This window comes from Corvus hawaiiensis, chromosome 15, assembly GCF_020740725.1.
Source record: "Corvus hawaiiensis isolate bCorHaw1 chromosome 15, bCorHaw1.pri.cur, whole genome shotgun sequence".
Classification (NCBI taxonomy): Eukaryota; Metazoa; Chordata; class Aves; order Passeriformes; family Corvidae; genus Corvus; species Corvus hawaiiensis.
In genome coordinates this window covers 15,975,071-16,002,842 of record NC_063227.1, presented here as the reverse complement: position 1 = coordinate 16,002,842, position 27,772 = coordinate 15,975,071, and the positions used below count along the sequence as shown (strand labels likewise).

The window sequence follows — 27,772 nt, the reverse complement described above, 5'->3', positions numbered from 1 at the left end:
ATTTTATGTTTTATTCTGTTTAGTGGTTTAAGTTCACTCTTTTATGCAACACTCACATGTTTTGTTTAATTCTGTCTATATTCCATTTTATTTTGTCACATCTGATTAAGCTCCATGTGAAACTCTTACTTTGCATTAGCACACTGGCTCTATTCCTATCTGTTTTGAGCTACGTGGATAAATCATGTGCTTGGAGCAGTGCCTCAGTAATCAAATTGTCTGCTGAGAGTGCAGTTCCATGCTGTAATTTTTGCTAGCACTGAACCCGGTGTAAACAGATCCTGCCCTCCTCCTCTCGCACCCACTCATCCCTGCCCAGCCTGCCAGCTCTCCCCCGCTCAAACACAACTGCAAACACAGGGGCTGAGGAGCTGACTTAGGGGAACTGCTCCAGTCTGAAAAAAACCCCAACAAAACAAACAAAATGCCCCTCCAAAAATCCCCAAACCCAACCAAAGACAAAGAAACCCCAAACTGAGCATCATTTATAAACTGATGTGGGAACTCCACCCGTGCAATTTCACCCGCACAACTCCAGGAACTGTCACGGGACGTGGGAGGGAGAAGAGGGGCAGGAGCCGAGCAGGGAGGTCTTGCACCAGCCTTGCTGGAATTGATCATTGTGCAGACCTCTGCTGGCAGGGAAGGGAGGTGATGGAGGGAAACAGGCGCCTTAGAAGAGAAAGGTCATGATCCTGTACCTTTCACAAAGAAGAGAATTTGCTCAAGACTTCTTCCTCTATAGAGACACAATTTTGAGCTCAGTTGCCTTTGTATACTTTATTCACTATGTATCAAGACATCCATCCTCTATTTTGTTTGAAGGAACACAGGCATACACTCTGCAGGTTATGGAATCTTGGCACTACTCCACAGCAATTTTGCACTCTGTTTCTTTTTTCTCTATGTATTGTCCATAAAAATTACCTATTTATTTTTAAAATATCTTTCAGATATATAAGCCATATAGGGAAGAAATCCATTCTAAGAATTACTGGAAGCTAACAACTCCATAGTCAGCTAAGAGAGTGGTTCTTCCATTTATAAAATCCCTGCAGTACCTACTGAGTGATTCAGACCGCAGAGCCAAGCTGACACCTGCTTTACAAGACTCAGGAACCCTCTGCATTAGGCACCTCCAGGTCTTTTCCTTTCATGTGATACTGGTTCTCCATTTGCTTTTGCTGCCACCCTTGATCCTCCCAGTGCTCTGATGCCACACACAATTTGGCTGCTGACTTACCAAGAACAGCTCTTCGACTGAAATGTGCCCTGCAATCGTTTCGTTCAGAGAAGGTTTCCTGGGAGCAGCAGTTTTCAAAAAGAACAACGTTTAGCAGGAAAAGAAAAATCACTGCTCCTTGTGGTACTTTATGAAAATTCCCTGGAAGAGTATATGGGGTAAACAACTTATGCATAATGCCTTTTTAAGTACAGGATTCCTAGGAAACTTGTTGTGGTGAACCACGACCAATCCCAGGGTCAGCCGGATCAAGTGGACCCAAAGGTCCATTGGTTTGATGCTTCCACAGCTCAAAAGCCTTGAGCATTCAAAAGGCTGTGAAAAATATATAAATCCGTGCCTTACCAGTGGCCGCAGCCCTCCCCTCCCCTTATTTCTCATATTTGGTTGTATTTCCAGAGAGTTCTATGTTCTTCGGTTGTTAATTGGTCCTTGTTACTCCTCCCCGCCTACCCCTTCTCCCATTTGCTGTAATTCCTTCTCCCCGCCTTGGTAACACCCCCTGGCTGATGTTCCATTGGTTACTGTGTGTTTTCCACGCCCAAAAAATGGGAGTACAAGACTTCCTGCAAGCCACGCGGCTTCGGCTTTCTCCGTGGATTTTTCTCTCTAGTAAACCTTCTCCGTCCACGAAGGAGTCCCTCCGTTTCTTTCCTTCCTCCTTCACGCACCCTCGACACCGGTGGGCAAGGCGAGCCCAAGCCGAAGCTTCGCCGGCCCTCCCGCGCCGCGGTTCGGTTTCCATCCTCCCTGCTCGGAGCCGGGACAGCGTGCAAGCCGGCACGGCACCGCGGTAGAAACTTTGTTCTCCAACAGGCAGGATGTTAAATCTGCCTATGATAACTCCTCTCCTCCACCTGCACATTTTTTTCTTTACCTTTTCAACTCACTGCTTTAAAATACTTTACAACATCCTTGATTCTTGGACCAGCCGAAGCAGTGAATTCACTTTCCTGCTAAAAATGACGTGCAGTATCCCATACTTGAAACTTTATTAATCTGAACCAAGATGAGATAATTTGAGAGGAAGAGAACTCTCTACATTAAGTATGATAATACATTTTTCCCTTCCTAGTGACCGTTTCTTGACTTTACTGTCAGCATCCATTCTGTTCTTTATGACAGTGGAAAGCTGCAAGAAGAATCACTGATACATTACTTATGTTTACAGTGTGTGGCAAAACGTTCTTCGATAACACCTCTATTTGTCTGTGGCACAGCAGGGAGTAAATGAAAATGTTTATTCTGACCCCTCAGCAGAAAGAACTCCCTTAATCCGCTCACTGAAGAGATAACACTGTAGGATTACAATAATCAACTTGCAGTATGTCCTCTATTAGAGCACTAAAGATAGAGAATTTCATATCCACTGGGAAATGATTCTTCACTTACATAACAGTGACAGGCTTTTGCCCTTTGAGATCACATTTTTCACCCCATACTGAGCCCTCAAACGGCTTCTATATCAAGTGGCTAATATTAAGCTAAATACTACAATTCTAAAAGCCTGTAACTAAAAGAAAAAATGTTTGCAATGCCCGCTATTGACTTAAGCAATGGAATGATAAAGAGACAGATGTTAACAATATACTTAAGCTTCTAAGCATCCTCATAGGGGTAGAGTTACAATGTACTGCTTGTGAAAGGCTCTTATTTAAATGTAGATACAAATCTCAATCACTTCCTGCCCTAAGACATTTAAAAACTGCTAATACTGCGGGGAAAGCGATTGCTCCATAGATTCCACCAGAGTTCCTCATGACCACTGCCTAATGTCTGCACGAGTTCTCCATTTGCCACAGAATTACTGAGTTTTTCAAAATTCAAATAACGAAACATGGGGAGGAAGGGAGGGAGGACAAGAGAACTCAGATAATTCATTCAAACCAGAATTTTATTCATACACTTTTCTAAAGGAAATTTTAAGTGTCAAAAAATACATATCTTGTGCTCATTATTAAATGATAAATACCACAGTGTTTTGAGCTGCCTTGTGGCCATTGTAAAGAAAACAGGTGTTCTGATAGATTATAAAGTGTGAGTCAGAGGATGTGCAGAACAGAATTTTAATGAGGCTGCGAGCACACAAGTCTGACTAGCCTTTTGAACATGATGCTAAAACACTGAAAGTAGTCTTAAAAGAGACAAAAAGCAGGAACACAACTAAAAAATCCTCCTTAATGTGCAGCAAGTCATTAAGTCAGGTTTTGTAAGGCACCGGTGACCGGGAGGTCTACGGGAGAGGAGGGAGAGGCTCCGGACAAGCCCTCAGGGGTGGGGTTGGCTGGTTCAAAGGGGAATTCATCATTCTCGCCTTTGGTCTGTCCGACTCCTGCTGCTAAAACATGCAGATTTAATGATTTGCTTGGCCGTGTGAAGGGCAAGTCTGACCTTACAGTAACAACAGCAGAAAAATCTCCACTGAGCACCTAATCCAGCCCCCAGTCTCCATCTCCTCCGGTGTGAGCAGCAGATGGCACAGAGCCTCTGTGTGGGCTTGCTGACGTGTGCTCAGAGACCTTCCCAAAACAGGAGCTAAAAGCATCCTTATCACATCAGAAAACCACCCAAATCACTCCGATCATGACATTCGCACAGATCCTCTCCAACAGTTTAAAGAGACTATAAACAAAGACATTCTGTGATTGGCATTTAGGAACAAAGTAATTTTGAAAAAATAATGAAAAAAAAATTATTCTTGGAAGCCCCATATTCAGAAAAGTTTTCTCTGACTGATAAAAAAATTGCCAGCTTAAAACAAAACCCGGGCATTACTAAAAGGAGAACATCTGGCGGGGAATGAAAAGGAGTGAAAGTGGTCTCCCAAACTGACACCACCCCAAGTGCCCTTTAGTTTTCCTCACATGATTAAACCAAAGGAGAGGGTGAGGGGAAAAATATCTCATCTCTATATGCGGTATAAATGAGCACTTGCACCTTATACCCCGTTTTGCAACAGCATTTGTTTTGGTATCTGTGAGCTTCAAGTTAAGCCTGAATGTAAATACAGGAGTGGATCTTTAGTAGGAGGACTGCATCAGATATAAACCCATGTGTAAAATATACAGAAAAAATATTTTGGGAAAAAAATATGACATTTGATTTATATGAATTAACTATTTCAGTAAAATTCCATTAGACTGTTAATGATTCACACACTTTATTAAGGTTATTCTCTTTCTGTCAAGCACATGCTATCACTAGCAGCACTGTGTTCTGCAGGTAGCTGGTCCATGCTTTGTGAAGCACACAAGTTGTTAAGCGTATGCATTTTTCGCCTCCCACACACTTTGGACATATGCTGTTTACTTTTTAAACTCCAAAAAGTGAGCATAGAAAATTACTTCTACACAGAGGATTTCTTTAGCTCAGCCTTAGAAGCAACATCCACTTGGGTTTCTGCCATTGAAAGCCAATGAGAAATGACAGAGCATTAACAAAGGGAGGGAGCTATTCCTTTCTGTAAGGGCTACCTTAAGAATATCAGGTATAGCAGTCAGAACAACAAACAGAGCATCAGTCTCCCTTCATAAGGTCCATTGTAAAACCGATGGGCAACATCTTCTGACACCACCAGATACATGATTTCTAACACAGAATGAGGATCTAGAGTCTTGAATACAAATGCAGAACAGTCTGATCAACTTGGCTCTATTAGTTTTCACTAGAGAGGGACAAGGTTTTAACTATTTTCCTGAAGGAGAGAAGGTAAAATGGCCCAACAATGGGGGAATGTTGGGGTCTCTCCCCCTGCCATGGAGCCCTGGGAGAGGGGCCCTGGGGGGGAGGCACAGAGTTTCCCTTCCCCTGGTCAGCCTCATTCCCCGTTGGTTGGTTTGTGTTCCCCTGCCAGGAAGGACCCTCGGGTCCTGTGACTGGGGGAGTTCCTGAGGAGAGCCCCGGCCATGCGGCTGGAGAAATAAATATCTCTGAAACATCTACCAAGAATCCGTCCATATATACTTCTTTTCCACGGGACTCCTGGTTTGATATATGCTTGTTACAGTAATCCCCGCTGTAACAAACTGGTGGAGGAATGTGAGCAAGATACCGATCCCTGAGGAAATTCGTGAGTAAAAAACCACTCTAGACCTCTCTCTTCTCATCTTGGTTTGGATATTCTCTCTGGACTATGGAAGAATCGTGGGAAATGGGGCTCTCTGAGCCACAGAAAAAAATGTATCTAGAAGTAAAAGGAATCCTTGAACAACAAAACAAAAAAGTAATGGAACCAGGAGTTCTAGAACATTTTTTCATCTGGCTTTTCAAAAGGTTCTCCTATATTTCTCGAGACTTACTTTTTGATATCGAACCTCCTGGATCTTGTGAGGGATGTTTCTGGGACGAGATCTGGGATAAAGTATGAGATCAAAAAGAAGATTTCCGTGCATACCTTATAATCAGGGAAGCTCTTGAGGAGCATTTGTATGGTCCCATTACCCCTAAAGCAGAAGATCATACTTATCCCGTGGCCGAGGCCATGCGGCCGCCATCCCTGTGGCACATGACTGCAGCCGTGCCAGCGGAGGTGCCTGCGCTGGATGTGCCCGGCCCCCTCGGGAGCGCGCACCTTATCGCGGACCCCATCCCTGTCTCGGGGTCCCCGGCCACGCGGCCGCGAGTGAGGGAGCGATGCCACAGGTGCCACAGGTGCCGTGGGCCACGAGGAGCCAGGAACTGGGCATCGGCATGGCAGGCCGCTCTGAGAGACTGGCTCGGAGAGCCCTGTGGAGGGAGAAGCGGCGGTTTCCACAGCGACACGAGAAGCCGCGCAGCACCGAGCCAAAACAGGGCCGCTCTCAAAGCAGCGTGGAGTTGGCGGAGCGAAACCGCTCACAGGGCGCGGGGCCGGCGGTGATGGCAACGTGGGGCCCTGCAGAGCCCAGACACGCGCCGGAGCAGCGCCGCTCGGAGAGCGAGGAGCAGCCGCAATGCGGGGGCCCGGCCGAGATGTCGGAGTCAGCGAGGCAGCGGCCACACGGGACCGGCAGCCACGACGAACACACAAGCACATGATAGAAGTTATAGCAACGAAAATCACAGGAACTGTGAAATGGCACAATGTAAAAAACAACTATGGATTTATAACACGAGATGATACAGGCGAAGATTTATTCATCCATAGAACTCCCATTAAAAGGAATAACCCTAAAAATTACCTGCAAAGTGTAGGAGATGGGGAAGTTGTACAATTAGATATAGTGCAAGGAAAGAAGGGTTTACAAGCAGCGAATGTTACTGAGCCTGGAGGTATTCCAGTCAAAGGCAGCCGTTATGCACAAAATTATAAACAATATCCATCCCAGCAACTTCCCTACCCACAACCTACTTTCCCCTTTTACCCTATACCCAATATGAACCCTTTTCTAAGTTTACCCTATCCCCAGTTTATTCCTAATCCGTTTTTCACCCCATGGCTTCCATATACAATTCCATTTCCCTACAATTCCTCTCCGATGCCGAGGGGGGGATGAAAAGGGGAAGGGAAGAAATTAAACCCTCTCCTGCCTCAGTTTCCCCACAAAGCATGCTCAGAGAGTTCTGTCTCCCTTCTGTCAGCCCTAAGATGTTCCACAGAATCTGTTTGGACATTTAAAGACTCAGGAGGGTGGCTTGTTTTGTCTTGAAACTGTTCTTGTTATGTTTATCCAGTTGTTTTCATTCTCCTTTTATTAAAATAAAACGGGTGAGATGTTGGGGTCCCTTCCCCCTGCCATGTAGCCCTGGGAGAGGGGCCCTGAGGGGAGGCATGGAGTTTCCCAAGCCCCTGCTCAGCCTCGTTCCCATTGGTTGTTTTGGGTTCCCCTGTGTGGGGAAGGACCCTCGGGTCCCGTGACTGGGGGAGTTCCTGAGGAGAGCCCCGGCCATGCGGCTGGAGAAATAAACATCTCTGAAACAGCTATCAAGAATCCATCCATATATACTTCTTTTCCACGGGACTCCTGGTTTGATATATGCTTGTTACAGTAATCCCCGCTGTAACAGGGGAACTCCAAAAAACTTATGAAAAGGCAGGTGAGCATTTCCAGGAAGTCTGAATAAGTCTTGGGAAAGCCAGGCTGACAGTATTACTGGCTTGGCTGGCCAGCACCTTCAAGGGCCCTAGAAAATGTAAAAATCCAGAATGCCAGGTTTGAAACCCAAAGTGTCAAAAGTTGCTTTAAAAATGTAGTCACATTATTTGTGGGGGAAACTGTGATCTTCTGATGCTCATGTGGACATATGAATCCATCAAAGAATGTGTGTGTGATATATTTGTATGTACGTGGGACTATAAATCCTATGGATACATAAATGAAAGCATCAGCTTCAACACAAAATATTCCCTAGCAGGGGTAAACCTGGAGTGCATTTCTCAACGGCAGAACTCACAAAACATAGGACAAGTGCCTACAGAATACATCTAGGAGTACTTTAATCCTTTCATTAAGCCTTTACCCTTCAGACTGTATACCTCGTATTATTTTCTGTCAGAGTTGTTTTGGTTCCGTATTTCTTCTGGATGAATTTACACATTTTTAGAACTATGCCAAATTAAATTTCTCCATATTTAAATAATCTTATAAAAAGTTTAGGGATGTTTCCTTTTATGTGGATGCTAAAAAGCAGGAGCAGAGGAGTTTTCCAGCTGCTGAAGCCTTTTGTGAAGTTTTCCTTTCTCATGCTTTAGCTGAGAAACAGAGAAAGACAATTTTGTAAACTATTTGCAGGTGGAGGGTGTTGTGAGAATGCAGTGGATATTGTTTTGGTTCACTGAAGAAATATTTTGAAATAGGCATCGTAGCATTCAGCCAATCACTCTAGGAGGTGTATGGTCAAGCACCCAATAATGCCATTTCTCTATTGTGAATCAAGTTATATAAATGAGGTGGTAATTAATTAAATAATGCCATTTATCCTGGAATTCTGTGTCGTTATTCTCGCCGTCCCTGGGGGCAACAGTGACATTTTTACTCTTCTCCCTGCTACTGTAACTTTAAAAGTTATACATTTAGATGGAATTTGGCAAAGCCTAATTAAGAAAATCAGGAAGTTCAGAAATTGTATTAAAAAAAAAAAGGGAACAAGCAATTGAAAGGGAAAGCATGTTGAAATTCCAATCTGCATCCCTACAAGCAGAGAAAGGATCTAAACTAAAATGTGTGCACCAACGCCTTAGTAAGTACAAATATAATGAAACTACCCTGACTTACAGTGAAGTATCAGCCCACACAGAAAATGCCTCTATTATTATAGCTTAAAGCATACACGTAGGTGGTGGGAAAGGTGACTAGAGTTTCATTTTCCTTGGCCATATACTCTGGTCTTTCTTTAGAAGAAAAAAACCCACGACGATAAGAAACTGGAAAAACCAGAGTACATTGGGATGAATACCTTTTAAATTATTCCACACACCCACCTCTCCCAATCACAATCAAAATAATTCATGATGCAGAAAACCTGTGACCTGAACACACTTTCTGCGCTAGAAATACAATTTATATGACTTATTTGCAATGCTCATGAACAATACAACACAGGCATTGGGTACATCTGTATCACAAGCATTCAATCTATAACCTGCCGAGCACCTTCAGCTAATTATTTAGCGCTCCTGATTTCCCCTTTCAGTGAACTGAAGATCACTGGTGCCAAGGATATTCATTCAGCCATGAACACAAGATCATCTCTGAGCGCTTTCAGAATTTTTCTCTTATTAAGCTTTTTAATGTATAATTAGGGATTTCTATACCAAGTGGATACTTGTCAGCTCTTTACAATCTACTGCAAAACATATGTTCTAAAAAGATATCAAAGAATAGCTTGAATGGGTATTTTGGTTCCTGTATGGATATTCCTGCAGATACTGGACATTTTCAAGGCATGTATTTATACACATACACAGCCAGAAAACATGAGCCATTAGAACGGTATCTTATTTTAATGAAAATAAAAGAAGCTTCTTAGATATCTTTCTAACACGGGCTCTATTTTCACTGGGATTTGTATTTCAATATGTAAAAATGAATCATAAAAATTGCTATTCTACAAGCTTGCTTTAGTTGGATAAATGTCTCTGCTTCTAAACCTGTTTCACCTACCTCCCTGTTCTCTCAAATCACTATTAGTATAATCCAGCTGAAATGTTAAGAACAGATATTACTGTTTCAGTTATCAACAGATGGCTTTCATGCATACTTTTTTCAGTCTCGCCATCAAATGAAACCTGCTCTAACCACAACTTCTTCCAAGCTTCTCTTTTTCAGAGCCAAGGTGAACCAAAGGAAAGGAAGCCCTTTTCCAGTTTAATGGAAAATGTGTTCAATGTGTTCCTACTGACTTCAGCAACAGAAGTTTCCAGGAGTGAGGCCTGGGCTCAGTGCATGTAAACATTGAAGTTTTTGTGTTAGCTTGCTATAGGTACCGTTTAAGTTACATTTTAAAATAGTTCTATTGTAAACGTTGCATATTTATCACTTGCCTACAGAGAGTAGGTAGGAGTTTGACAGTGTTGCCAAAGAAATGTCAGTAAATGAAAAGTAAGTGCCTAAATTTTCAGTTGGAGAACAATAAACCTTCTAATTATTGCACAGAAGTTACAGCCTTTGTGTAGTAAACACCAAATAATCAGGAACTGAAAGTTAACCCTTTAGGTTTGAAAACAAAACATTTGAAATATTTAAATGACAATAGTAGTGCAATGGCCCTTTAAAATTATAATGCATGAGGTTTAATAGCTTACACCCTACCAATTCCTCAATTAGGTTCCGAATGCTCAGGTCTTCAAGGAAATAATCTTAATGTCTTCCATAGCACATAAAAGAAGAACCAGAGCAAAAAAGAACCATATACATTTTTCTTTTCTTTTTTCAAGTTGATTGCTTGGCAATAACCAGTGCACGAGCATGTCTATAAATCAATTGCTTCAAAGACTCAATCCAGGCAACTAACTAAAGAGAAATGTTTAATTGTCCCAAGGGAATCTTTAGCTTTTCTTCCCTTGCTCGCTGCGATAGAACTGAAAATGGCACACACACACCATCTTTCCAATAACAAATTTATCAGATGCTGACCTTGTAAAAACCAGTATGCCCCAGGCCAGAGAGATGAATTTACAATTGATATCAGAACTCTATTGTCTTTCCTTCATCCACATAAAATAACTTTGTGCTGGGCCCCAGAGCCCCAGGTGGGAGCTGTACAGCTCAGCTGGGAAACAGGGACCCCATAAATCTCCCCTTGGACCACAGAGAGGCTGAGCACAGCATCACCTGGCCACGCAGGGCATTTTGCGTGGCTTTCAGTGACTTGGAAAAAGAGGTAGAGGCAACAGACTCATTGACATTGGTGTAATAATGCTATCAGACTAGCAAGCATACAAAGTTCCCTGTTCCAATTACTACTGAACTAAATGGTCCACCACCAAAGTTTGTCCTCAAATAAAGGAAAACATACAGAAAGATATAAAAAACCATCCCTCTCATTTTTTGCAGATACTACATTCACAAGAACAAATAGCATCCAGAGGATTTCCATATTTGAAGTGTAGCCAAAATGGTGCAGTACAAAACAGCTGTAACACAGCCTGGTGGATGTATTCATTTTTGTTTTCTGAGCATCATTCCAGTGGCACAAATGATATTTCCCACGTGCCCTCAGTCTGCAAAAATGATGATGAAAGCTTCATAAATTACTGATGCATTGCTTAGACATACTTTATAAAATTAATAAATTCTTCATGAAGCAATGGAATGATGTGAAAGCTTCCAATAGAGATTGTATGTAGGTCTTCCTTTGGTAGTTGCTATAAAGAAAAACCCCTTTAGAATGGAGATTAAGATGAACCAGCTTCATGGTTAGACAGAGCACTCACGCAGCAATGAAATCAGAGCAACTTCATTATTTTCCAGCACTCTAAAACAGAAGTGTGCACAAAAGACTAATAAAAGTTACACAGCAAGAATGTAAAGAAAGAGATTCAACACTGCACTGGGTAAAGATGGGACTTGGCTGTGAATGCATGTGTACAGCAGCACAGACAACTGTGTACAACTAATACCAAGTAAAACCAGGCCTCTCTGCCTTCTACCCTCTCTCCTGGAAAACTGTCAGTTGAGAAAGTTACTGACTTTACAGTTCGTTAATTAGTGCATGTTGAGTATTTAGCGACAACTTCAAGTTCTCACTTGGGTTACAAAAGCTCCACAAGGCCTGTAAAGCCTGTACTAATGTGCTCTACTCTACTTCCATCGAATGGACAATTTTTCAGCCCTAGAAAACTCAGAAAAGTAACACAGGAGAACAAACTCAAGAGATGTATGTATTAAATAAGTATTAAACTACATTCAAATTATTTTAAAAAAGCTGCATTCTGCTTTCTCTCAATGGAAGGCAAGATTTCAGAAGCTCATATTACATTGTCCTTTTTCCTCCTAAATGTCAGATGTTTCCTGCTTCTTATTTTCAAAGCTGAATACTCAGGACAAACCTAAACCTGCTGCTCAGCTAATGCTGCATGGCTCACACACACAAACAGTACATGGTCTTCTGTGGTGGGTTTAGAAACCATACAGAAGTCATACACCACGCTTTTCTTATGCCAGGGCAAAAGAGGCAAGGAAGCAGCTGCCAAGGTAATTCTGTCCCAATGCCCATTGCCCACATCAGGAAAGCTGATGTTCCTCATCAGCTGTAGCACTGGGCAGTGCAGACTGACCACTGCAGTGAGACCCCCACACGGACACATGCCACGCACTCACAGAGAGCGAGATGGACACACTGAGCACCCTGCCCAGCACGGTGCATCAGCATGTTCTCCACTGCAGCATGCACAGGGCACTGCAGAGGCTCCGGGGAGATGTTTGAATAAAATGTACGGCTAATGGCTCTGCTAGACTCGAGGCCTGATCATGAAAGCATCTGGCAACCCTACTGCAAACAAGACTTGTATGTGACTGCCCTCCATGGAGCTCAGCACGTTGGCTGAGGAATGCAAATGCTCTCAGGGTAAGGGCCTCTGTTGTTTGTCACAGTCCTTTCCTTGCTACTTGCTTACATTAGCATCAGTCAGAAAACCGTAAAAACCAAACAGAAACGTGGTGCTTCGTTTCCAAAAGTATCATCATGCACTTAGGGCCATCACTCATGCTGCAGCTGCCTTATAGCCATGACAGGCTCAATTATTTTATTTAGCTGCAATTATTGCCATCATTCTTGCAAAGCCATAAATAGTCTTGGCACTTAAAATATTAGTTTCTTTCTCAGGTTTCTTGGATACAAATGGTACAATTGAAATATTGAGTTGTTTACAGTTACTAGATGCTATAAATTCTGTTGTCATTTCTAGGAACCATTTCTTTTAAATACATATCCAAATGTACCTTAAAATGAACAAATCCATATAGGAGAATTTAATTGCTTAAAATATGCAGTGGGTAACAGAAACTGTTTAGAATATGAGGAAGATAATCTTCGTAAACCCATCTATAAGCTTGGGATAAATGCATATTTTAAAAAACTACTTAAATGGATATACTTTACATTATGGGATTGAGGAATGAATCTATTGAGGAAGCTGAGATTCTCATGATTAAAAGAAAAAAAAATGAAGTTGTTTGAACATTTACAGACTGGAAAGAAGCAATAAAACCCAACACTTTTCATAAATGACTGTGCTAGTTTTGGCTGGTGTAGAGCTAATTTTCTGTAAGTACAGTATGGGCTGTGTTTTGGATTTGTGCTGGAAATTGTTTGCTATCACAGGGATGTTTTCCTTACTGCTGAGCAGGGCTCACACAGAGTCAAGGCCTTTCCTGCTCCTCACCCCACGGCAGGAGCGAGGAGCCTGGGGGCCCCCATGGAGCTGGGGGGAGACACAGCTGGGACAGCTGACCCTGAGTGACCACAGGGATACCCCAGACTGTATGGAATCATGCTCAGTGTATAAACCCTTCCCAAAGAAGGAAGTGGGGATGTTCAGAGTGAACCAAAGGAGTTCTGGCATTTGTCTTCCCAAAGCACGAATGTGTGGTGGGGTTCTTGCTGTCCTCAGGAAATGATACATTTTTTGCCTGCCCATAGGAAGTGGTGAATGAATTCCTTGTTTTGCTTTGCTCCTGCACAGGTTTTGCTTTTGCTATGAAACTGTTTTTATCTCAAACCACAAGTTTTCTCTCTTTTACCGTTCCCATCCTCTCCCCCATCCCACCGGTGGGTAGAGAGCTATTTGAGGTTTAGTTGTTAATTGGGGTTAAACTATGACAGTCGTTTTTGGTGCCCAATGTGAGGCTCGAAGGGTTTGAGATAACGACAGATTTGATTGGAATGTGTCAGGTGGAATTTATAGCTGTCATTGCAGCTTAGCTGTTAATCAGCAGGCTCCTGTGCTTGCCATGGGGCTCTCTTGCCTGCCTGTCTCTTAGAGTCCAGTGCTTGTTAGTGGCTGCATTTTGCTCTTGCTGCTGTGCTGTGCTCTTATCACCTCACTGCTGTGCCTAGGAACATTTGATAACAGCAGTGGCCACACACCTGGGCTGGCAGGTAGCCAGGGCATTGCTGCTGTGCCTGTGCTGGACAGGCTGGAACTCCTCTGTGAACTCCAGTCCAAGGGACTGTGACTAGTGGGTGAGTCCAGGTGGGAGTGGGGCACCCTGAAGTGCCTGTGGCCCTAACCAAGCCCAGACCAGAGCAGGTACATCTCAAAGCATGTGGCCCTGGCTGTGTCTGTGGAGCAGCAGGTCCATCCCTGAAGGCACTGTGGCCCATAGATAGATAAGGCCATGCTGGAGAAGATGCACCTCAACGATAGATAAGTCTGTGCCACAGCAGTACTTTGCAGTTATAGAAGTATTTGGAGTTCATTATTTCTCAACCATTTATTTCACAAGCAAATTAATACATCATTCAAACCACTACAAATAAAATTCACGTATAGAACATATGGTAGCCATATCAAAGTTATTCAGGAGGGTGACAAATTAAATTTTTCAATTATTGTTGGGAGGTTAAAACTAGAGAAGCCTTGTGCAACTTCCTTTGATGACTATTTTGAGTTGACACAAAGATCAAGATCAAAATATGGTCATCATATCCTAAGGAGGATCTTGTTTGCAGAGCAACCCCATATGAACTGATCACTGAGTCGCAGCCACTTTTTCTCTAACAAGAAGGAAATCTGGACTTCAAATACCTTTATAACCACAAGGATTGGTATTACACTCCATCAAAAGAGACTAAAAATGGATCTAGTGAAGGTATGAGGTAACTTTTTTCAAGTGATTTCCCACCAACCTTAATGACTAAGACTAATGAGGCACAAGTTTAGTGTCAGCACAGACACAGGTTTGAGAAAGAGGAAGGAGGGGAAGAGCTCATTCTGCCCATGTCAGTGTCCCATAATACTGCTTGTACAAGGCTTTGACAACATCTTGCATCTTTTCAAAGAAATGACTCATGTGAAACCCTGGACCTACCTATCCATAGTACAAGCAAGGACCTCACAAGGTGTAATACAGCCCTGGAGCCACCCAGAGGAACCTGTTCAGTAATGGTGTAGGGAACATGCTGAAAGCAAAGCCAGCATCACTCCTCAGCACCTACATTTAAAAAGCCATTTTTTAAAAAAAAATCTAAGAATGGCATGGCCAGTCCAACCAGGTAGAAGATATTAGGGTACGTCAGAGCTTCACGCTCCTATGCCACAGAAGGACTTGATGCTGCCCAATGTGAAGTTTGAGGACATCCCAAATGACTCATTTTCTGTGTCACTTCAAGAAGGTCATACCCACTCATAAGAAAACACACAGCATAATTCCATCCAGACAGAAAAAAATGAGACAGTCTACTTCTTGAAGGCTTCAGTACACCCCATCCCATGCAGAATTCTTTTTTTCCTGCTGCAGAGTTGAATCCATTAACTTGTTTTGGGTTAGAGACTAAGAAAGCACAGCCAACAAGATCATCTTGAACTATTTGACAGGGTTTTTTTCCTTCCAAAAGCCACAGATTGTGAGCATTTATCAAGCCATCCCTTCTAATTTAATTGGGTTGTAGTTTACACTCACAACAAACAATAATGAGTTTCAATCACAGGACTCTAGCAAAGAGTTTAATTTATACACGTAATTAAAGTCACCATCTTACTGTTCTTTCCTTGCTCTTGGTACTGTACTAGAAACATTATCACCAGTGATCTTCTCATAGTATTAGAAACTTCTTCAGACATGAGCAGCAGTGTTGCTACCTGAAACCAGAAGCAGGCTTCACTGCACCGAAATGAAGTGAGCAGAATGCAATCCCAACTTCTTATCAAATTTTTTTAAAGATTCAATAATACCTTTTGAAAGGGCTTCTAGCAACTTGCTATCTTTTAATAACATTTTAATAGTACTAATAATTAAGTAGCAATTTTAAATGCAGTAAAACCCATATACATCTTCTGACTGAATGATTAAACAGGTGCAGGCCCAAAGTTAAACAAATTTAACTCGGCATTCATTATTTTAGTTCATTTAGAATCAAGAGCGTGTATAGTGTTCAAAATGCTAATTAGCAATGTGAAAATAAAATCCTAAAATGGTTTCAAACAGTAACATTTGCACAATTTCTGAATTAACCTAAGCCAATCACTTCTTCATCCTAAGAATTAAACAAGAATTCAATTAGACAAAACCATTAAAGCGGCAGCTTTAAGAGCAACTCTTCTTTCTGCATTTGAATATAAACACTTATCTTAATACCAAGCCAGACATCGTTAAAGTCCCTTGTATTCAAGAGAATCCTTGACTCTTGTTATAGGAAGCAATTTTGATATCAGGAAATCAGTTGCTTGATTATTTTTTGTTTATTTATTCATTTTTCAAACTAAATTAGTGTTTGCCAAAACACTTCAGAATAGAAAGCGGCTTTATTATGAAATGACAGCTGGTTGGTTCATACTTCTCACAATCCCCAGTTCATGCAAAATATCAGGTTTACATACTTCGAAGTAATCTGAGCAACCAGTACCAAAAGAACCTGGACAGAGTATCCACGTTTGTTTCCAGGGATCAGTAAGAACTTTTCAAACTAAAAACTACAAATGAGGACCGAGAAACACTGACTGCCCCTATTATTCTGGGATCCCAGAAGCATAAACCTTTTCACCACTCTCACAAAGCATTGCTTGTACTTCACACTTCCATGTGTAGGAGAGCTGGAGTGGAAAAATGGTAACTGAAATCTGTTGGTGTGTGAAGGTGAGAGGAACTACAGGCACTGTTGTGCTTTGCATGTCAATAAAAATACCAGATAATTAGTACATTAATGGTTGCTTCGACGGCTATGCGTGTTCATCAGAGTATTTCCTTAGGACCAAGCAAGATTAAAACCCAGTCACCACACAAAGGAGAGGTGTCTTTGGAAGAAAAGCACAGAACCACCTGCTGCCCCTTCTTTGCTAAGGGATACTCACCTCAGGGAAACACCCAGCATTTGTCTGCCCAGAAAATGAAATCGAACAGCAGCACAACCACAACAACCAGCCGCTGGTACCTGCCTGTACTCCTCATGCCCATCACAGCACTGCTGGAGTCACGGTGCTGCACGGGGAACAAGAGAGGAGGAAGGGCAGGACACAGCACTGGTGGCCAAGCTCCTCCCTGATCTGTTCTGAGCAAGAGCACAAGTTTGTGCAAGAGGGATACCAGCCACGAAAAGTCAAAGGAGAGAAACCCTGGAAAACAGCAGCATTAACAGGCCGAAGGAAGACTAGAAGGAAGCCAGGGTAATGAGGGCAGGAAAGGAGCCAGCCAGAATCTCAATTAGCTGCAGGGCAGAGAAAGTCCCGTCAGAATCTCAGACACCTCTTCGGTGAGAGAAACTCCCTCTTTTGGCTGCCTTCTCAGCTGCTCCAAAGGGGCTTCCTCTTGCTGCATGAGAAATGGAAGCACGAATGAGTCACACTGGCCTGGCAATGCCTCCTTCTAGGAAGAATCTTTGCCCATTAACAGCTAATTAACACCAGGAGCTATTTCCCCTCCCGGCAAGGGAAAGCAGCACCTTGCCGGTGATGCTGCCCAGTGCTCTTCTCTTCCCCCAGCACACGCAGCTCTGGAACGCGACCTCTGGTATCAATCATCAATTTCAGGAAGAAAAGTAAAACAGCTCTGCTGCCCAATTTCCCTGCCTGACAAATACGGGCACTGCATTCCCCTGGATACAAAAGGGTTTGGTTTTGTCTGTTTTGTTGGTCTGTGTTACAGCGTTTTGCTTTTCGTAAGGCTACATTGTAGCACTGCTGCAACAGGTTAATTATATTCTATTTTAATAAGCATCTTGGTTTAACCTCTGCTAGTATGATATTAAACTCTCAACCTCACCCCTCATTCTTTTCCAACAGGGAAATACCAGACAGCCTGTGGTGGTTATGAGTTTTTCTTAACCCCTGTGATGTTTTTCCAATACATCTTAATTTATTATTAACTATTAGTGCAAGTGTTCTGAATCCAGGATTTGTAATGGTCTTGGTGATTGTGGTCTCAGTGATTATCCCAGCCCTCATAGAGGAAAATGACTGCTTCTTCTCTTCAACCTCGCATTTTTGTACCAGTTCAAGGATTTTTCCCAGTGAAAACTACCGGTCAAATGACAGGCAAAGAGGCACACTCATGTTCCAAACATTCCCTCCAGTTCGTGACCTGCTTAGGATTTGCTGCCAGCCATTGTCTCCCCCCGCAGCTACAGCGTTTTGGTTACTGGGGGAACCACAATTACATGAACACAGAAATGACCAAATCACACTCAGCCTCATACTTCAATACACACTGTGTGCTCCAGTCCACACAATTTTAAGAAGAAATAAGGAGAAATAAGGAAGTGGAATTCAGTTAAACAAAACAACCAAGGGAGAAAGGAAACCCAAAGGCAATTCCTTCTGATCAAAAGCATGGACATGGAAGAAAAATAAAATCTCAGTTTCAACCAGAGATTGTGCTTGGGGGTGTTTCCCAGATTTGTCTAACTTCAGGATTTCTACAGTCTTGTTCTGTATTGGAGCCCTTAGTCACTCCTGCTAACTGCCAGGCTAAAGAAGTATTTTATCCTTCAGAATGCCCATGAGTTTTTATCCTATGGCTTTACAACAAGCTTCATATCCAGGAAACACAACAAAAAGGAAAATCAATGTTGTATAGTATTCAGATTCTACATATCTAAGTAGCCATGATGAATTAATCACAGCAACAATGATCTGCAAGGAAAAAAGTCAAAAAACACATTGAACTTTAAAATTTTACATTGAAGCAGAATAACCCCCTGAAGTTATAGAGTACAATTACCATAACAACATTTTGGCTGTGCACAGCCAGTTAAATAAGATTCATTTAGCAACTCTTAAATACCAGTAACAGGCAAACATCTTCCTGTATAGGCCATGCTCGCTCATTCCTGTGCTCTGGAGTATATTCAGAAATGATTTCTTCAATTAGCCAGACATAGTGTCTAACAAAGGACCTACTTCTCATTAAGGATTATTTAATCATGTGGAGATTGGAAGGCATTTTCTCCAGCTATTTTTGAGTTCCCGATTAATTAAGAGATGCTTAAAATGTTTCTCAAATGTATTTTCACCCCATAATAATCCCAAAGAACTTTCTGTATCCCAATTCCTTTCTCTACCACCATAAAGCATTGGAAACACACAGAAGTTGTGAGAGATGTGCTGCCAGACCTCCACCTACAGTATTCACTACTCTGAAACCTGCAACAGGAAAAGGGGAAAAAATAAAAATCCTTGAAAAATTACAGAATAAAAAAGCAAGAGACAATTCTACTGCACAATTCCACTTGGCTTTATGACAGGCTTAGCTTTGCTTTCTAAAATCTGAAAACCTCTAGTAGTATTGTACTTTATTAGCATTTTCAACTGAAGTCAACACCTTAACAAACTACAACAGTAGCGGTATTTTTAGTTATTACCTTATTATTACCTTGGTTCCCATCTATGAAAGTTTCTATTACAGTAGGTAAGCTGATACTTGTTCACATGGCCAGAAATCCATACAGAAATGCATTACACAAAATACTGTTTTCGCTCTAGACAACACAGACAATGAAGGAGAGATGAAATTTGTAGCATAAATACTAGAATAAAATAAATAAAGCAGTAGCTGTCAACATATTAACAACAACCTAATCTCTTGAAAATGAGAAGCAGAAATGAATTCAGAAAGAATATTCCCGACAGCTACAGTTACAAGTGACACACACAAATCCTGTTTATTGTTCTCTTCCCATGTGAGCTGGTATCTTATATATCCCACTGCTTGGGAGTTGATTATGAAAGCAATGCTGGGGTCTAAGATTTTCTTACAACTGCTCCTCTGTTTGAATTCCTGTAAGAAATGCAGAAATACCAGTTCTCATACTGCTCTGCCTTGCTAATTTGGCAGACTAACTTCTATTAGCAGCACACTACATTTGCCTGTAATGCATCACAAGCTGCTGACACTTTCATACATACAAATAATTGCTTTTAGAGAAAGAATTACTGCATCAGTACTAAGTTATGGAGTACTAAGTAATTCGTAAGAAGCTCATCTGAGAAGTCTACCACATGGCAGGGTTTCCCATTCATTTAAATAAACACAGCTGAAAGTCTCACACTCTTAAGTGTTCCTCTTCCCTCTACCATTATTTCCATATATCATCACGAATACTGAATGAGCTTCAGCAAATACAGAGACTGACTGACAAACTGTATTGCTTTTGGTGAGATAAATCCTTCCTTCAACAGCCTCACAACCACGTTCCTTTTCTGCCTTATCTTCTACTCTATTTTGTGCCTGTTCAGACCACTGTTTTCTCTGGCAATCTTCTAAAACCTTTGCCTTTCTGTTCTTCACTTTCTGCTTGCTCCCATTACCACTCCTCCTTGTTTATATTTTAGCTTTTATTCCTAAATACAACCCATAAGAACAAGGTAACTCATGAACAAATGCCAGAAACCAGATCTCCATTCCTGATGCTCCATTCCTGACACACCTGTCATGCACACATCATCCAAGACCTTGGACAAAAGACATCAAAGTACATTTACCAATATCAGTCATTTTCCCAGTTCCCATAACTAGACAGCAACATCATTAACAACACCACATTTTCTGTGACATTTTTGCCTGAGTCCTTTTTTTCCCCTGAACTGATAACAAGAATAGAAAACAAATTACATGGTCTATACACTTAAATGATTTGTAATGGATTCATTTCACACCCAGACATGGTCAGTAACACCATCCAGCACCCCATGTCAGTATCACAGAGTTTGTGACTGAATGTGAACAATAACTGTGCAAAATGCAGGTAAAAGGTCCCGAAAAACTGCCAGAGCTCTCCCAGTGCCCCTCAATGCCAGCCCACACCACGCAGCTCCCTGAAGGGCCAGAGTGGCAAAAGTTCAAGGACATTAGTTACAAAGGCATGGCTGTGAGATGGGTAATCATGATTCCTTCTGGGAAGTAAAGAATCCATCTTCAAAAGCATAGCCCTGGACAGGCCAGAGGGACTGGGAAAGCTTGTGGGAAGGTTGCAACAGCAGTAATATATCAGAACTAAAGAAAACCCCAATAACCAAAAAAACCCCACCAGCTATTTGTGAAGGGGGATCTTACTCCATTTTGAAATTTGTTTCTTTGATTTCTCTTAGTAAAGGAAATGAAGTTGTCTCAAATAGGAGAGTACAGGGTTAAGCCTCATGCAAATCTATTTTCTTTGCCTCTGAAAACTTGTAAAGCCTAAAGAGAGAGTAGACACTTCAGGATGTCAAAAAATTCCCCAGTGCAGTCTTTATAGATGACCAAAATGCCCAGTATTGCTAGTTTTGTATGATGGAATAGACTCTTAAAAAGTAAAATTAAGACACATCACTAGGAATTGCAAAGTAGTATTATTCATTCAAAAAACCCTATGGCATAGCAGAAAAAGAAAAGTACAGACGAAGTACAAGTACTCACAAGTACAACAAAAATCTGAACTAAAGAAATACAGATTAGTAGAAAAGCGGAGGTCACCAATTTCACATAAAAATTTTGTTCATCAAGGTGACAGAGAAGCACCTAGAAAAGGAACAACTTCAAACTCAAGTTGATAGAACAGAGAAGATCTCACCAGGTACACAATAATTAATTAACATGTTATAAGAGTACTGAAAAAGAACAGAAATACTTCCAGTTGATTTGGGTTCTGATTTATTTTACCATTGATACTTAATCCTCCTTTTACTTCCTTTTCCACTGGCAGAGCTGAGATAAGAGAACTGCAGGACCACTCAGGTTAGCAGGGCCCTCCAGAGATAACCTCCCAAGAGCTGCTGCTCAGCTTGGGTCAGCACAGACCTGCCCAGGGCTCTACCAGGTGCCTGCAGGGACAGAGATTTCCCCAGCCCCGTGTGGGCAACATTTTCAACAAAATCCTAACCAAATCTAAAGAGAAAATGGTATTAATGTTCACAGATGATGAAGAGCTTGAGCAGAAGTTGTGATGCTTAAAAGTGTATTTTCAATCTGGTTTACATAAAGCTATCTACACACAGCAAGTGAAGTGTGCCAATGTTCGCGGCCTCGTGTCTCCTGCCTAAAGAGCTCCCTGAGAGAGAGAAAGCATTCTGCAGCCAGGATTTCTCAGTGGGAGTTTGTACTTAATCTAGGAGGAAAACGTGAGCATACAGAATTTGAGGGGGAAAGTGGGTAATTTCTGGTTTTTCCTTGCCTAAATTTTTTGGTTCTCCAATTATGATGCCTGATAGAAATGGTACACGCATGAAACTGATACCATGCCTTCAAATGATTCAGGATAACTGCCTCAGCATATTTCTGTGCAAACTGTGTGTAACCCTTGGCCTGAATAATACACAGTCCCAAATTAAAAACATAACACTGAAATCAAGGGACTTGGCTTGCTTGTGCCTCCTTTGACCAGCCTCAGCAGTTAAGACAAACATTGCAAAGTTTTCATGCTTACTGTAACATTAAGAAGGAAGCAAAAAAAACTGTTTTAAGTACCTTAAATGTTGATACTTGAGAAACATCATATAGGTACACAGGACATGCTGTGCCTCTGTGAAAGGCTTGATGTGTTAGTTTAGATCTCTCCAACACCGCTCTGCTTGATTTCTCAACCCTAAAACTGCAAGAATTTTATGGTAGCTTTTGCAGTAGTATTTTGTAAAGCTGTGTATCCTAAAGGAAGACAAAGCACTTAGAGCACTACAGACTGAGAACAGCTCAATCAAGACTTGGGATAGGAAATTTTTTAGGGACAGGATTGATACCCCAGCCCCTCATGTTAAAAAAGAAACCTTCCTTCTTACAAGAAGAAAAGGGAGAACATTGGATACCTAAATCTACATAATCTTCAAATCAACATGAAAAGAAATAAAAACAACACACCGAGATTCAGATTGAAAGATCACAGTCATTGTTACGTTGACTAGAAATTTTACCAGATGGTTACCTTTGATTTGTTTTTGAAAATGCATTGCTTGAGGAATCAAGCAATGTTTAATCCCGGTATTATGTGTCTTACTAAAATCCTAGCTGGTTCTACACTTGTGGATTACTATGAATTTGAGAAGGACAACCACACTGTAGAAGAAGCTTCACTAACTCCTCAGCAGACAAATCCCTACTTCTAAATATTACACAAACTCCTGCTCAGGAAATTTTATCCCACTGAACCCTCTTTTATTAGAAACTTTATGATACAAACGTCAGCACAGTTTAAACTGTCAGAATACTTTTCTCACAGAAATACATTAGCTAGATTTTACTGTAGCATTCTGCATGGGCTCAGCTTCAAATCCTACTCATAACAGTTATATTAGCAATAACACAAATTACACATAATTGGATTTTTTTTAGACTGCTTGTCTCCCCCACTCCACTAGCAGAGCACATAGAAACCTCTTCATTATAAAAGCCTTTCTTCTTTTTACTTTTTTTTCTCTATGAAATTCCAATAGAGAGAGATATTATATAGAAAGAACATTTACTATGTAGCAAATTAGGGAATCTCTACCAACTGCTAGTAAATCTGAAAAGAAATGGTATAAATCCACTGTAATTGAGAATATGTTATAAAAGAATGATGTACTGGCTATGTAATTACATTATTTCCCTTTGAATATAGATGGCACTAACAAAAGGGTACTGTAGATAATTAATGCATTAAATTCCTTGTAAGCATGTTTTATGATAAAAAGTTTAAATTTCATGTTTTCTGCAGAGATTGAAACATAACATATTTTCTCAAAGATATTACATTTTTTTCCTAAAACTATTTACTTTGAATAACTGTAATTATTTATCATGTACTGTCTACTCCTCTATTTGTGAATTAAACTATAGTATAAAATTTATATTGAAATGAGAAACTCAAAATAAAATGCACTTCTCTCCCACCCCCCCACCCCCCCAAAAAAAAAAGAAAAAAACAAAAGAAAGATGGCATAAGGTGCTTTAGTAGCATCAACATTGTTAAAACTAAGGTGATTTGATCCAGTTGTATAAGCTGAGGGGTTTTTGCTCTGCTCCATTAACAGTATAATTACTTGTGGAAACCAACCATTAACTTCATGTATTTGCCACAGCAAGAATCCGAGTCCATTATTTTTTAGGGGTGTTTTTTTTTTGAAGGCTTCCTGTGATTTTTGACATTTTGGACTGAAATGAGTGAGTGGGAGGGTTAATGTGCACCTGAGCAGCTGCAGCAGCTTTGCTGAGAGCTCTGCAGTGCCCGTGCCCAGCTCCGTGTGATGCTGGAGCTGCGGAGCCGGGGAACAGCAGCAGCCTGGCACACCTGGAAAGGAGCCCAAACACCTGAACTGGCCAAAGGCTACCACAATTCAAGGAAAAAAAAAACAAAAAAACTTTCACATTAAAGAATTTTAAATATCTTAAAAAAAAAGCACCTCAAGTTTTCAGCACAGAATGGATCCAATCTTGTATCTACTTTTAGAATTTCGAGCATTCCCTTCATGTTTCTCATCCTTGTGATGACAGACCTAGTGCAGCACCAGGGAGTTAAACCCAGGCACAGCACATGGACATCCAGGAGAAGTGAGATTTTAGAAAAGTTAGATTAAGAAAAAAAAATCTATTGATTAATGAAGTATTGTAAAATGTACATGTGGAGCTTAATACAAAAATCAATGGGGCATTTATTACCTTGGCAATTTCCAAAGTTAATTTCATTTCGTTCCTTTGCCATTATTTACATTTAAGAAACCTACAAGGGTATTTGTAAACAAGACAAACACCACATAAACATCCTGAAAATTCCTTTTTGAGAGGAAACTGGAAGAAAACACCTTAGTAAATATGCAGCATATTTATAACATAATGTAACATCTTTATGTTAAAGATACATGGGAAAGTTGCAAAATCCACTAAATGAAAGCAAAAGAACTGTGAATCTTTATCCACAGATACAGTTTCACTGAAACTAAATTCTGATATTTTTTTATACATCAGGGTTTGTTTTGACATACCAAATATAATAGATAATTTCTAAATTGTCATGGAAGTGAAAGAATATTTAATGTTTGTACTAAAAAGACAAGAGCTACAAGAATGAATCACTTGTTCACAACCAGGAGTTGCTAAATAGAACAGTCTGTGAGATATTTGATAAGAGATTCATACATGCCTGTTTGCCAGAGCCAAAAGCAACACTTGTTACAGTTCTTCTGTCTTCATTTGTATGTGTAATTTATTCAAGAGATAAGTAGGTAATAAATTATCCATAAACTTAATTTTAGCAGCAGAGCACAGAGGGCTTTGCAGATCACCTGCAGGTGGTTTGCTGTGGGCAGCTCTGGGGTATCGAGCATGCTCTCACAGGCACTGCTGGCACCTTTCCTTGGGGAACAGCAGCAGTCAGGAGAGACTAAACCCCACTGACAGCACCAGCTCAGAGGAGTAACCTCTCTGTGCCACCCTGCTCTTTAGATTAAAATGGAGAGAAAGGCTGAACTCAGAGAGAGCTGGGGACACAGCTGGTGCCACATCCGTGCTAGGGAACTGCCCGACTTCTCTTTTCATCACCTGCCACTTCAGAGAACTCTTTTCCTTTGCATCTTTAAGCAAGACTAGTCAAAGGTATGCTGATGAATACTATCACAGAGTATGAGTGTTACACAAAGTGAGAACTAAGGGAGAACTTTCAGTGAGTTGGTGGAATGATGCAGTTGCCACTTCACCCTCTAGATCCTGATGCTGCGTGGGAACAACACCTGGTCCCACTGCCCCCAGCAGGAGACTCTCAAATCCAACTGCTGCCAAACATGCTTTAAGCACATCCCCATTTCCTGTGACTCTACCTATAAGCAAGTCTCTAGAAATTATTTGCTGCTATTGCAGCTCTGATCATCAAGCAGATTTTCAGCTTTGTGGCTGTGTCTGAGTAAAAGTGCTGCTCCTACAGGGTTCCTGCAATACCTGCCTCTCGTCATTCCTGAATAGTTCAAAAATGCCCAAACCCCACGAATCTTTACTAAAGAATTTTATTGTAGCTGATGACCTGTATCATCAAAACAGTTTTCTCACATAGAATTTCTTCAAAATAAGGCAATATGTATTGTGAAATCAAAGAAAAAGTAAGTTCACTCAAAGAACTAGAGCAATTCAAAGTTGCTGTTTGCTTGTCACTTAGGAATGTGATTTTCAATGGTATGTACATTAAAGGACTTGAAAAAATATATTTGTTTTTCTTCCTGCCATTGTCCCCATACTCAGCAGCACACAGAGTCTCACTGACTTAAAAAAAAACCCTCTCAGGGTAACTGATACTGTTTTTGTAACTGTGCACATCTATTTCAATACTGCACTTTACATTAGTAATTTCACAAATATTTTCTCTGCCTATAGCACTGATAGGTATAATCAAATAGCTCCAGTGGATTAGCCTTACAAACCAGAACTTTCATCGCAATAGGATGAAAGACTGATACAGGAATTGAAATGGACAAACTCCACAACTGGAACTGAGCATAACAATTGCTTTGCAAAGCCTCAGGTTTTACTACTGCAGCTTAGACTTCACTACCTGACTTCAGTTTACTTAGGCAAAGGAGATAGATCAGAATTAAAAATGTAATTTAAATAATGTAAATAAATCCTCCATTTAACTTTGAATGCCCTGGTATTGCTATTCTTACCTGACTGTGGATTGTGCATTATTAAGGAAGCTTTCCTGGCACTCACTTGAACCTGAGTTAGGCATATATAGAACTTCTTTTATGAATAAAGTTTACGCTTGCCCCAACAGCCTGTCTGGTAATTCTTAGTCATGAATAGCAGCATTCAGGTAGGTGGGACATCTTCTGGGAATAAGGTCTGAAGCCTACAGCTTCATTTCTTGAGATTGCTGTATTCACTTGATGGCAATTGAATAAAAATAGTGCTCTGCAAACCTCACACAGCTGCCTGGAAACACACTGTTCCTGCAAGGTTGACAGATTTGGTTAATTGTGAGGAACTCTTTCACTCATAAAATGAAATGGCTTCATGTCAGTTCAACAAGTGTGTACCTGGGAACTACAATATGAATTACTCTTAATTTATCTGCAGTACTGCCTGCATGCTTTATGAAAAGTGTATGTGTATATATAAACAGGGTAGGAATTAACTTGTGCCTAAGGCTACCACCAAATATCAGTTAAGCTGCCAGACTTTCAGGGGTTGGTATTCTGTCTCTCTGCCTGGGGGAAGATTTGTATTCAATTTATTGTTGAATAAGACAACCAGTTTGGCAGGGAAAGGAGATTAACAAATTACAGACAATTTTTTTAAACGGTGAACATAACTTACTGAAAACAAATTTTAGGAAGCTTTCTTATTATTCTTGAAACTATTTTTCATTGTATAAAGCTGGAAAGGGGAAAGAAAACCATTAACTGTCTGTATGCAGGATCTAGTACAAGCAATAGAAGTTAAAAATGCACCCTTGTCTTTGTTTTATTCTTTCACTATTTTATTAACATATAAATATCATTGGGAGAAGCTGCTGCCATGCCCAGGCAGAGGATGTAAAAAACAATTGTGCTTCTAAACAAGGCAGTAATTCACTAGCTGTTAAAAATGCTTTGTTTTTTCTATTAAACAAACACATAAATTATCTCCGAGTCTGTCTTTGTCTTTATAAAGAAACACTTCTTACCATTTCAAGCTTAGGTCTGTCTCAATATTGCCATATTTTTAGAGCTGCTCAAATAGTTAGGTGCCAACTGATAGCCCAATTCTACCCAAACACAGCCATTCAAGCCCAAGCTCATTAATTACACTAAAATTCAGAGTGCTGATGTAGACAGAAAAGGGTCACTGGTTTGGGTTCACCTCACATAACACTCACACCGGTTATTTCCTTACATGGTCTCTGCAGTTTCAAGGTTCTTCAGACCCTCAGAACTGCCAAAATTTCCATGTCAATGGGAATGTAAAATTTCCAGCATTCCTCCATGCCACGTTCTCCCCACATGGGTGCTTTTCCTCAGGTTAGGAGCTCCAATTTAAAACAGCC

General features: G+C 40.9%; 1 protein-coding gene across 3 annotated transcripts in view; it reads right to left on the bottom strand.

Moving 5' to 3' along the window:
• The window catches only part of TENM2 (teneurin transmembrane protein 2), a 740,257-nt gene that overhangs the window by 363,150 nt on the left and 349,335 nt on the right, over positions 1-27,772 (bottom strand). Inside the window, exon 1 of one of the 3 annotated variants that reach the window (XM_048319590.1) lies at positions 16,674-16,690. The exons of the other annotated variants lie outside the window; for them this stretch is intronic. The gene's annotated coding sequence lies outside the window, so the exon portion shown is untranslated. Of the gene's footprint in view, positions 1-16,673; positions 16,691-27,772 lie in introns of those variants that run through there. 3 annotated transcript variants of the gene reach the window in all.